Here is a 13,204-nt window from a genome sequence, read left to right on the forward strand (position 1 = left end):
AATTTATCAATTAAAACAAAACAAAAATCCATATACATAGACATACTTTAATGAAATTCTTCCTACTCTCCTAAGAAGTTTTTTTTTTTTAAATTTCTTGTAGCAGTTATGATTTTGCAAATCATTTAATTTATGCGAGAAGCCCACCCTCTTAGCGAAGCGTTAAAAATTTATTTAAATCAAACCGCTTAAGCCATGCTAACAAGCTCAAACGAAGGGGACAAGTGATGGCTCCACATACAATTGTCGGTGAAGGGGGAAAACATTTAAACAAATTAATTATTAAGCACCATAAAAAATACCATCTGGAACAAGAGCGTATAAACAGTGCTTCTTGTGCAAAATAAAAACTAAATGAAAAATTAGTTTTAAGTACAAATGAAACCTAGACATTGACAAGGTTATAATATTAAATTTAGAATTTTCTGCTCGTACTTGCAAAAAAGCGAGACCGTGAAGAAATACCAAAAAGTACCTCAATGTATTCTATTCAATCTCAATTTGAAACAAAATGCTCTATTAACCTTTTGGAGTAGTTGTTTGAAGATTCCACAAACAAAAAACATAGCTCATGGAATATTTCATGATTCTTAAATGGCATTTTATGGATGGTTTATGGTTTGCTATCGCCTTTAGAGATTTTTTTTATTTATTTCATAGACGGCAAAAACTTCAATAATCAATAAATGACACACGACCAGTATCGATGTGGTATAGTTTTTGTCCGTCTATGGTTAATTTAGCATCACTTTAGAATTACGTTGACATTCAAGTTGACCGGTGTTAGTTAGGATTCATTGGAAAAAGTGTTTCTACAATTGCGTATTAATGTATGAGTGATTTCAGTTACCGATTGAATTTGTTTTATATACTACAGTGAGAGAAAAAAGGAAATTGTATCTAAACATGAAAGGAATAGCAGACTAAAATATATTTTTTATACCCTCCACCATAGGAGGTGGAAATATTGTTCTGAGACCACATAAAGTATGTATATTCTGGATCGTGGTGAAATTCTGAGTCGATCTATGCATGTTCGTCCATTGAAATCACGCTAACTTCCCAACGGATGGTATTGTAAATGGGCCATATTGGACCACTTCTACGTATAGCCCCCTTATAAACCGACCCCCAGATTTGGCTTGCGGAGCCTCTTAGAGAAGCAAATTTCATCCGATCCGGTTTAAATTTGGTACGCGATGTAAGTATATGGTCTTTACCAACCATGCAAAAATTAGTCCATATCGGTCCATAATTATGTATAGCCCCAATTTAAACCGACCCCCAGATTTGGCGTGCGGATCCTCTTAGAGAAGCAAATTTCATCCGATCCGGTTGAAATTTGGTACGTGATCTTTAACAACCATGCAAAAATTTGTCCATATCGTTTCATAATTATATATAGCCCCCATATAAACCGATCCCCAGATTTAACCTCCTTACAATGCTCATGTTAGACATGAGCATTGTAAGGAGAAAGTCTATTACTTTGTAAAATATAATATCTCGCTGAAGATGATCACCGATGGTGTATCGAAATATCCGAGAACTGCAATATTTCAATAAAAAGTAATGAAAAACATTAACACCAGCATTTTTCATTAGTCCATGACCTCAAGCCAAACAAATAATCCCAAAATTGTAAAATTCCAAAGGTCAACTAACAAAACTAAACAAAATTTTATTTCTATAGAAAATCTTGTCAAAATTTTATTTCTATAGAAAATTTGAAAATAAATTTGACAAACATTCTTTTCCTCTGTTGGTTAAGCTACTCTTGTAGTTTGGTCAACACAATGGTTTTAAAGCTGAGATCAAAACAACAACACACAAAAAAATAAAATATGAATTTGTACATAAATTTGTACATTTTTATAAATTTATGAGCTTTTCCATAAAAAATATGTACACTTACATAATATATTGTTTTCGTAAATACTTGTTGTGAAATTATGAATTTTTTAATAATATATATGGACGGTTTCATAAAATCAATGAAACTTTACTTAATATATCAAAAAATACTGGTTTTCTCTTAGAGTGAGAGAACCACAACATAGAGTTACTCTCAATACAGGCATATAATCCGAGACAAAAAAACGAAACATAACGTTTTGAAGGCAACACGTGTGTTTAAGTTTTTCAGTACAGTTTGAGTCGCCGTCGCGGTTCGAAGAATTTTTTATTGCTGTAAAAAATTTACAAAAAACAATATTAAATGGAAGCTTTGGTGCTCATAAGTAATATAAAATATCATAAAATTATGGTTGGACTATAATGCGGTTTTTAGTAAATGGGTTCATACATTTTGACCAATTATGAAGGTATTAAGAATCAGGGGAAAAATCTAAAGGAAACGTTACATATATTGCATGACGTTTTTAATATATATTATGGAAAAGTACATATTTTTCAATGACGAAAAATATGTATCCTTCATTAATAATATTAAAAACTCCATTCATATTATGTATACATTCGTAGCCAATGAAAACCTGTATTTTTTATTTTATGAATTGTTTTCATATAATTTATGAATCCCGTGTTTGGAAAATTTTTGTGAACACTATTTATAAAATAAATGTATTATTTTTTTGTGTGAAATATGATTGAAGTACAAACCCACAATAAAAAACAAAATACGAATGAAGTAAGAGGAAGCACGCTCAAAATAAACCCAGCCAACTGCACTCAAATCGATGATTTGATGGTGGCAAAGGAAAAGAGAAATGTTTGTATGAACTTATTTCGGCATAAGCCGGCTATCATAAACCTTTTTTCGGAAGGTTCAAGTGTGGTTCAACATGGGTTTAGTGAACTGCCTGAATTTATTCTGATAATTGGTTGATGGTTTTGCTGCAAGTAGAGGATGCTGATGAGGAATGTGGTAATTTCGAAACGTGCGTCCATCCAACCATCTTGCAGTCTATAGGGCTTTGCCCAAATAAATTTGACAAACATTCTTTTCCTCTGGAGGGTACATAAGATTCGGCCTGGCCGAACTGACGGCCGTATATACTTCTTTCTACTCGTATATTAACTTAACTAGACCAATACAATTGAGAGAAATAATCGAAACAAATGAATTATTGAAATAAGATTAGTTCCTTAACAATATTTGATACATTTGTCGAGTTGGTATCGGAAAGAAAATAATGTTTGGAAAACGTGTACCGTAAACAATTTTCTTTTGTTAGAGTTTTTTGAATTTCTTCAAAAATTTAAAATTTGTTTGTTACAACATTTTTATTTTTTTAATAAAAAAAAAAATATTTTTGAACCAACAAAACAGTCCATTTCGTTTATATAAAGCATTGTTCTTTTCTGATTTTAAGTCTTTAGTAACACACATTTTGCAGTTTCATAGTAACACTTTAATAACACTTTAGTATGTAAAGTTGACCACTTTTGTGGAATCTTCCGAACCCAACTGGAATATATGTTAAAAAAAGTTGTTCGGTGTCCGATCGAAGCAGGGATCGACCCTTGGTGTGCAAGGCGGATGTACCAACCACGGTGCCAAACTAAATGTATGTTTCTGTTAAATAAAATTTGTTTAATCGGCTCGTCGGCGCCCCAATCTATGCTACATAAGTATAATTTATAACGATAATTGTCTATTGATGACAATAACACCTACGCAGCCCAGTGGATAATGTGTTGGCTTACAAATTTCATATCCGCGACTCGATTCTCCGTTGAGGCGAAAAGTAAAATTTATAAAATCGAATAATTTCTTCTACATTGTTTGTATTACCGAAAAAGGTGCTAAGAACAAAAAAAACTCGTGAAAGTCAGAAAGATGTGAGGGAAAATGCAATTAGCCAGAAAAGATTATTTTTTTTTTGAGTTTGTCTTTGTGTAATTGTTTTTACATCCTGGAAAAGAATAAACTTTTATCACAAAAATTTTATACTTTTCTTCCAAATAAACTTCCTTGCAGCGAAAAACAAATGAGAAACGATCTTTGTTTGTCTAAAATTTCGTTTGGGAGGAAGGAAAGAATTTTTTGCGTGTATTTAGATTTTGTTTATATGTGGGAGAGGTATTTGACTGTGGGAAGACGATTTGAATGACAATTGGCTAAGAAATGTGGGTGATGAACTAAAACCAGAGCATCCCGAAAAGTACTTTGTCTCACACCCTAATGGATAAGAAATTTACTGTGATAAGAATTCTCTAGTTCAGATCGGCAAAAAGTGAACTACATTCAGCTAACCTATTCCGAAGAAGGCGATGACGGCTCCATTTACTATACAGGCAGAAATCGCTACTTTTGCCCGTTATTGTCATATCACCAAATGATTTAAATGGTCCTATTCATGTTCAATATGTTTTGGACTTATGGGACACTAACAGCTAACAGTTGTTGGAAGCATATATTTATTTACCATTAAAAATCCAACTTTATTTTTCCCAATAGTTCGCAATTACGATACTGAATCGCTTCCTCAGAGGGTCTTCAAAAGACTTTTAGAAATTCCATTTGATAAATATCACAATATCATGCGTTAAAAAAAGTAATAAAAATAATAATAATATATCAATATCTCATTTTGCAACTATCAGACGCATTGACAATTCAATATAATAATTGCGAAAAATATAGAATGGTATTATGAAAAGACCTCGAGCTTGCAATCCATTCCATTATTTTCTTCTGTGTAGTAACATATTCTTGATATAGTGCATAAGCAACATTTTTCAGACTACAGATCTCGTCACCTGTGATCTTCATAATTTATAAACATTCTTTTGAACATATTGTTTAATCTGGTTTTGTAGTTTGGGATCTTTTCATTGTACAATAATTTCTACTTTAGTTGATACAATCATCATGGAATATTTTATGAGCATTGTTAGAGAGAAATCAGTAGCATTTAATGTCGATGTCAAATGATGTTAAAAGATACGCTAAGAAAACGAGTGCGCCAATGAACATTTCAATTTAAATTTTAATTTTTCTTCCAAGAACAAATTCTTTAAACAGAAAACCTTATGATAGTTTCGTATGTCAATAATTTAAATCACTCAATCTAATTACAATAATTGAAATTTTGTTGAATTTTTTTTAGGTTTTTAGTGTGGTGAAATTTCAGCATAAAAATCACATCAATATTTGGAAATAAGAACAACCATAAATGTATCTAAGCTGTTCACAAAGTATTAGGGTTATATCTAAATTTCGTTTATAGGCAAGTAGGGAAATAACAAGTAAGCCTTTTATTGAATTTGTGATATTACGATGAAACAATTTAGAGACGCTTTGCCACTAGTATTACTGAGAGGTAACAGAAAAAAAACATCTTTAGAAATAAGTCTTGAAAGATATGATTTATTTTTCAATACGTTTTAGCTTTATAATCCAAAGTACAAAGATTTGATCACGATTTATAGGGACCAATTGACATCAGTTCAATAGAATTTTCTTTTATGTATTATGTAAAGATACTCATTTCTATGTCGAATCTCTTAACTCCAAGTAAAAAACGAATTAATCGAAAACCTTATCGATTTGTTCACCGAAACAACTTTGGATCAAAGAAATGACCAAGAACAAGATATCCTTTCCTCTTTTTTTGCAAAATTGGGGGATGTTGTGGCTACCACGAAAACCGGAGAATTTAGATTTTTTTTGTTATTTTAAAAATTTTGTTCTTAAGTAGATAGCTTATAAATGTCGTATAATTTTCGGAATGAAGCGTCATGCAAGAAACAAAGCGCCAGACTAAAATGGTAATTAATTTTGCCGGGCGCATTCTATGTCCTTTAAAAAAAACTTTTAATTATCTTCGCTTGCCAAATTAATGTATGCTTGAAGTATTTTACCTACACCCAGAAAAAAAGTGCCTTCACTCAAAAAAAAGTGAACTCTCTATTTCACTAAAGCCAATTTAACTTTATTTTAGTTCATGGAATTATTATGTTTGGAGAAAGTTTCCTTTACTCTAATAATTTTTTGTGTACGTTAGTTAAATCAACTAAAACAGAGGAAAAAACTATACTCAAATGAAGCATAAAGATTAACTAAATTCGTGTCTTCCACAAAATAGTTCAGAATTTCTTTAAATTTGTAAATTTGACCAAAAATGCGTCCATCATGAACTTCGTATGTCACTAAAGACATTCTTGCAATTTTGAACTCCAAGTTTTTCCTTCAAACTACAAAATTTTCTTTAACAAGTGAAAGAACTTAGTTATGTCTAATAAATTTTCTTTAATTTGTCGAAAAATATTTACTTACTTTTATGACATCGGCGTGATGCCAACGTTTGTAATACTGTTTAGTTAAAATTTTCTACAAATACTCAAAATTTTCTAAAATTAACCGAAAGTTTTCTTCCTGGTGGGTTCACTGTTTTTTCAGTGTTCGAAACTAAAGGAAACATTTTTTATCAATTTAGTTTAGCCATTTTGTTTTCATAAAATAATAAAATTTATTTGTGTCAGTAAAAAAAATCCTAAACTGAAAGCAGTTAGGAATAGTTCATTAACTAGAATAAGGCATGGAATTTTACTAATACTGTTTTCTTCGCTGGGTATAAGAATTTACTACTGAACAAGAAAATTTTATTCACTGATAACAAAGCATTCGTAAAAATAAACAAAAACCGAACTAAAACCAAGTTTCCTCAAATTTAGTAAAATTTCTTACAAAACGACAAGACTGAATTCCTTTATTATAGAAAGCTTATCATACATACGAATAACAATTGGCATAGAAAAATATTTTAGTTCATTTGTACTAAGACGTATTCAATCCTTTTAAAACTTAAGGACACACTTGTTAGAATATAGGAAATTTTTCTATACTTATTTTATCTACCTATAATCGATACCTGTCATCGATGTAATCGATATGTTAGGTTAGGTTAGGTTAGGTGGCAGCCCGATGTATCAGGCTCACTTAGACTATTCAGTCCATTGTGATACCACATTGGTGAACTTTTCTCTTATCACTGATTGCTGCCCGATTCCATGTTAAGCTCAATGACAAGGGACCTCCTTTTTATAGCCGAGTCCGAACGGCGTTCCACATTGCAATGAAACCACTTAGAGAAGCTTTGAAACCCTCAGTAATGTCACCAGAATTACTGAGGTGGGATAATCCACGGCTGAAAAATTTTTTGGTGTTCGGTCGAAGCAGGAATCGAACCCACGACCTTGTGTATGCAAGGCTGGCATGCTAACCATTGCACCGCAGTGGCTCCTAATCGATATGTTTGCTCGTGGGTTGTTTTTTTAGTTGGAATCGCGTTGTTATGGTATACGGAGAGATTGTTAAAAAATAATATAGTAAAATAATATGATAAATAACAAATAAAATATTCGTTATTTTATTTTCTTACTAAAATTTTTATTTTTTTTCCAAAATTTTTGAACATAAATAACAAACAATAACTCTATCAATGTTCGTGATGGTGTATAAACAGCAACAGAGTAACAACCCTTTCGTTCGTCTTCATTTTGGAATCTTCAATTATCAGGTAAGTGACGCTAACCTTTTGTGAAAAAATTGGTTTATAATTTTTCATATTTGTAGGTATTGTAAAAGGAGGACAAAATCGTTACGCAGCATCTTATTAGAAGTGAAAGGAACAAGAAGAAGAAGAAAGCATTAAGTTTTACAGTTGATGATATTACATGGAAATTGGAAATAGTGGAATAATAAACTAATATTTCAAGGCCAGTCGATTCTGTTAGTTCTTTATAAATATATTTAATATATTAATAAAACATGTCTTTTATTGAAGAAAAAATGCCTATATAAATAAATAAAACTATATTTAAAAACGAAGGCAAGCAGCTCTAATTTGGAAGTAAAAGGTTTAGCACAAATATGTAAGGTTTGTCCAAATGAATGAAAAAAGTTCAATAAAATCATTCCATATATGAATTCAATTCAGTTAATTTTTTTCATTCTGTTGTATAGTGGTACATAAATATAGGGAAATGTTATCTAATATATGGAATGCATTCTACCTAATTTCTACGAAAATCACATCGTTCAAACAAAAATGTTTTTGGCGCTATACGAAGTTCAACTTTCTTCACAATGAGTTCATTATAACTTAAAGAAGTGGTCACTTTTTTCTGGGTGTAGTGGTTTCCATACCAAAAATTGGTATTTGTATTACGAATTGTATTCTTATTTTAGGAATTTCAATATGAGAAATTTTTGGTTAACATAAATTGAATTGGTTATTTGAATCAAATTTGTCTTATCCATTGGGAATCATTAGAAGAAACAACAGGGGAAATATTAAAATTTCGATGATATGGCCTAGTAACAATTAATTTAAAATACGGGTAACCACTCGAGTAAAACTTAAAAAAAATCTAATTTGATACGATTAGATATGAGTAGATCCGAAAAATTTTAAGATCTAATCATATCGAATTAATTTGGAATTATATCTGATCAGATATCAATATTGGCCTGATCCTAATGTCTTAGATATAATTATATATATATCCTTATATATAGTTGAATCTGATGCTAGATTTCATCATATATGGAATTATATTTAATTATATCTAATTTTGTTTCATCACATCTGGGTAAATCTGCTTAGAACTAAAGGAGACAATTTTTAGATCTAATCATATCTAATTAGATCAAACTGTCACAACTTATGAACTTTGTATACCATTCAGAAACAAAATTATTTTTAAAATCTCATCACCTGTAACCTTGTTAATATAATAACAAATTTTAACATAATAATAAACTTTTATCTATTATTGAATATACAAAACCGCCTACAAAATGCATACAATTTTATTTTATTTCATTGTTTCAATTTGTTTATTAGTAAAAAAAAAAATAATGTATATAAAAATAGCTAGTTGAAATTAATTAAATCAACAATCATAAATAGTGTGAATTGCCAAGATTAAACAGTAGCCGCATCGTTGGAGTGATATAATACTGATTGGTCAAAGTGCCTGTTTTTATATAAAGAAAAACACAAAGTTACGAAAAAAAACTACGAGAAATATCAAAAAGAAAATGTTGAACTTATAATTATGTAAAACAATAAAAATGAAATGACAGGGTCATAAATATACAAAACACCCAAGTTAAACAAACTTCTCGAGCAACACAACACAATCGGCACTTACTTGTCCAACAACAGAAAATACAACACAAAAATATATTCAATGTGACTTTTATGCAATTTTCATGCTAAGGTTAGAAAAGTTAAAAAAGTGTTACGGTGTGGTGTGATGATTTTAGAAATTATTTTAATAAAAAAAAGGAGAAATTTCTCTCATATTATATAGTACAATCCGATTCATCTGAACAATAATGGTTCCCTTCGTAAAGGTGAGGTCAATATGCGATTTCTAAAATTCGGTACAATGTTCAGTTTTCGAGTTAACGATTACATCGCAATTCAACACGATTTTATTGAGAAAAAATTATCTGCTTCAAAATGTAACTGCCCTACGGGAAATTGGTGCAAATTGCTACTGGCGGACCTATCACAGGGCTGTTACTGGTGATCCAGTTTGTCGCAGTTTTTAAATAGTCATAATTTAATGATTTCCATACTTGCTTGATATAAAAATCTTATTGGATCTACACATTTAGTGAAGTAGAATTACCAGAATAACTTATTGTTCAATATATTTCAAAAAAAAAGACTGGTTCATGAGGACCTGTCTATGGAGTGCTACTACTAAAATGTCCCAGGACCTGTCTTTAGGAACGAGTCCAAGACGTGTCCTAAGGTGTAAATTTACCCCGTCATTGACAAACCCATGTTAAAGTGACCGGTCCCTTCCATACGTCTTGACCAGAACTAGGACTGGTCTATGCAAACCAGGTACTAGTCCTGTGGTTGATCCATTTCCCTTAGGGTGGTTACTGGAAATCTTGTTACTATTGGCTACTACTTGCTATAGAAGTAGCCTCGTATATTTATCCCTTTTGTACCACGTATATCCTCTTAGACATTAAGCATAGGATGGGCGTATAAGAAATATTCTGGTTATTATTTTTCAAATTAAAAAAAATTTGATTATTATAATTCATAGTAGACGATCCTCAGAGTGACCAAAATAGAGCAATTATTCTTTCATGCACTATTCAACCCGACACATTTAGCGAACCTCGTATGAGTGTGACCAAAATAAACCTACAACTGAGATTAATTAATAGCCGCCAATGTAAATCGCAAGCCGTTATTTCTGGAATTGTCTTTTCAACAATGTGATGTCATATTTCTGGTGAAGCTATACCATTTTCAAACAATTGATGATCACCTCAATTTCGAGTGTGAAGTGCAATGAGCTCAAACGGTTTAGCATAAATTGGCTAGACAAAGTACCATGGACTACCTCAACCTCAAGTTGAGTTCAAAAAAACACGACCATGGAATTGTCGTACACGACAAAACCCTTGCAAATCTCAACAACAAGACAGGGTTCGGTACAAAGTGTAAATCTGTAATACAATGAGAATGCATGAATGAATATCATTTTGTCATTGCTGGGAACATGTCCCATGGTCTAATTATGACCTACGGTAAGCCTCAAGCTAATAATTAGGTGCTGGTTTTCCTTTATAATTCAGTGTCAGCTACTTTTGTCCAATAAAACAAAAATAAATAAGAAAACATGTTAATTAGGCTAATTTGAAAACTATATTTCGTCTGAATTTGTTAGGGAGAATAAAAAACCCCAACTAGTTTAGCTTGTGAGAAATCCTTCTACATGCACGTCATTCTTGAAACGGGGTGGTCTTTTTTTATCCCATAGCTCGAACTCGAGGCTAAGAAAAAATTTCCACCAATGTGAATTTCATTTAGTAGAACTTTGGTCATATACAAATAAAAGTTGAATGCTTATACAGTTTTACATTTAATTCAAACAATTGAAGAATTTAATTACCTTGAAGGTTATTGCTATGTTATGGAGAAGAAAAGAAAAAAACTCCCAAATTATGGTAAACATAACAATTTGCATATATGAATACATTGTACTTGTAGTAAAATAGTTTAAGAATGCGTTTAATTGTGGGAAATTGTAATTGTCGTATAAGGTGTTTCTTTGTGGACATGTTCCATAGTATCAAATAGGAAAATTTTGTGGCGAATGCAAAAAGAAAAAATAGTAAAACTGTATGAATATATGGTAGCAGTACGAGTGTTGACAAGTTCATTCCGATGCTTGTGGGTTCTATCTCGGACTTGGCCAAAAACCAATACTTTTGGTTTCCCTTCTCAATAGTACTGATAACAACTTTTGGGTTTTCAAAGATTTTTTTAGAGATTTCAGAAATAACATTAAACGCTACAAAAAAGAGGTCCATTATTGTAGATCTAAGCGCTCAATGAAAAAAGTAAGTAATCAACCTTCTTTGATGACAGAAACCCTTAAGCTAATCTTTATTTCCCAAAGAGAAGGAATATGATAATCTCTTAGACTAAAATGTTATTTTTGGATGGAGAAAAAAAAACGTTAACTGATAAAATGTTGTTTTCTCAGCAAATATGAAATGGTTGTCGAAATCAGATACATAATGTCCGAGAAAATAATATGGTTGCGACAAATATGTTACATGTTCACCGTCCAAAAATATAACTTTGGTCTATGAGATGATAATATTCCTTCTCTGGGTGTACCTAGCAAAAACTTGGTAAGTTGTTGAAGAGAGAAACTCATTGCCAAAAGCTTTTGTGCCACCACTGTGGTATCACAATGGGCTGAATGGTCGGAAATATCGGTCTGCCACCATACCTAACCTAACCTAACATATATGTCATTAACCGCAGCAATACCTTCTGCTTGTTATTGCATTCGACTGTCGTCTAATGACTTCGGCTACCAAACACCTTTTTGTTGGATACGACCATGTTTAACATCTGCGTAGCAATCCACGATACATTTCGTTTCTATTATATTCGTATTTTTTCTAATTATATTCGTATTAAATTATTTTAATTTGTAATATGGATTTTATAATTCTATTTGGAATTTTCGTGTTTTATAATTTATGTGTGAATTTAAATTAGAAACAAGTATATACGGCCAAAAGTTCGGCCAGGCCGAATCTTAAATACTGACCACCATGGAACGCATACAATAATTTTCTTTAAAACCCTTTTTATACCCTCCACCATAGGATGGGGGTATATTAACTTTGTCATTCCGTTTGTAACACATCAAAATATTGCTCTAAGACCCCATAAAGTATTCTGGATCGTGGCGAAATTCTGAGTCCATCTGAGCATGTCGGTCCGTCCGTCCGTCTGTTGAAATCACGCTAACTTCCGAACGAAACAAGCTATCGACTTGAAACTTGGCACAAGTAGTTGTTATTGATGTAGGTCAGATGGTATTGCAAATGGGCCATATCGGTCCACTTTTACGTATAGCCACCATATAAACGGACAAATTTGGCTTGCAGAGCCTATAAGAGAAGCATATTTCATCCAATCTGTCTAAAATTTGGTACATGGTGTTGGTCTATTGTCTCTAGCACCCATGCAAAAATTGGTCCACATCGGTCCATAATTATATATAGCCCCCATATAAACCGATCCCCCGATTTGGTTTTCGGAGCCTCTAAAAGAAGCAAATTTTATCCGATCTGGCTGAAATTTGGTACATGGTGTAAGTATATAGTCTCTAACAACTATGCAAAAATTGGTCTACATCGGTCAATAATTATATATAGCCCCCATATAAACCGATCCCCCGATTTGGTTTGTGGAGCCTCTAAGAGAAGCAAATTTCATCCGATCCGGCTGAAATTTGGTACATGGTGTTAGTATATGCTCTCTAATGACCATGCAAAAAATGGTCCATATCGGTCCATAATTATATATAGCCCCCATATAAACCGATCACCAGATTTGACCTCCGGAGCCTCTTGGAAGAACAAAATTCATCTGATTCAGTTGAAATTTGGTACGTCGTGTTAATATATGGCCTCAAATACCCATGCAAAAATTTGTCGAAATCGGTCCATAATTATATATAGCTCCCATATAAACCGATCCCCAGATTTGACCTCCGGAGCCCCTTGGAAGAGCAAAATTCATCCGATTCGGTTGAGATTTGGTACGTAATGTTAGTATATATTATCCAACAACCATGCAGGAATTGGTTCATATCAGTCCATAATTATATACAGCCCCATATAAACCGATCCCCAGATTTGACCTCCGGTGCCTTTTGGAGAAGCAAAATT

The sequence above is a fragment of the Haematobia irritans genome, chromosome 4 (genome assembly GCF_050003625.1).
Source record: "Haematobia irritans isolate KBUSLIRL chromosome 4, ASM5000362v1, whole genome shotgun sequence".
Lineage (NCBI taxonomy): Eukaryota > Metazoa > Arthropoda > Insecta > Diptera > Muscidae > Haematobia > Haematobia irritans.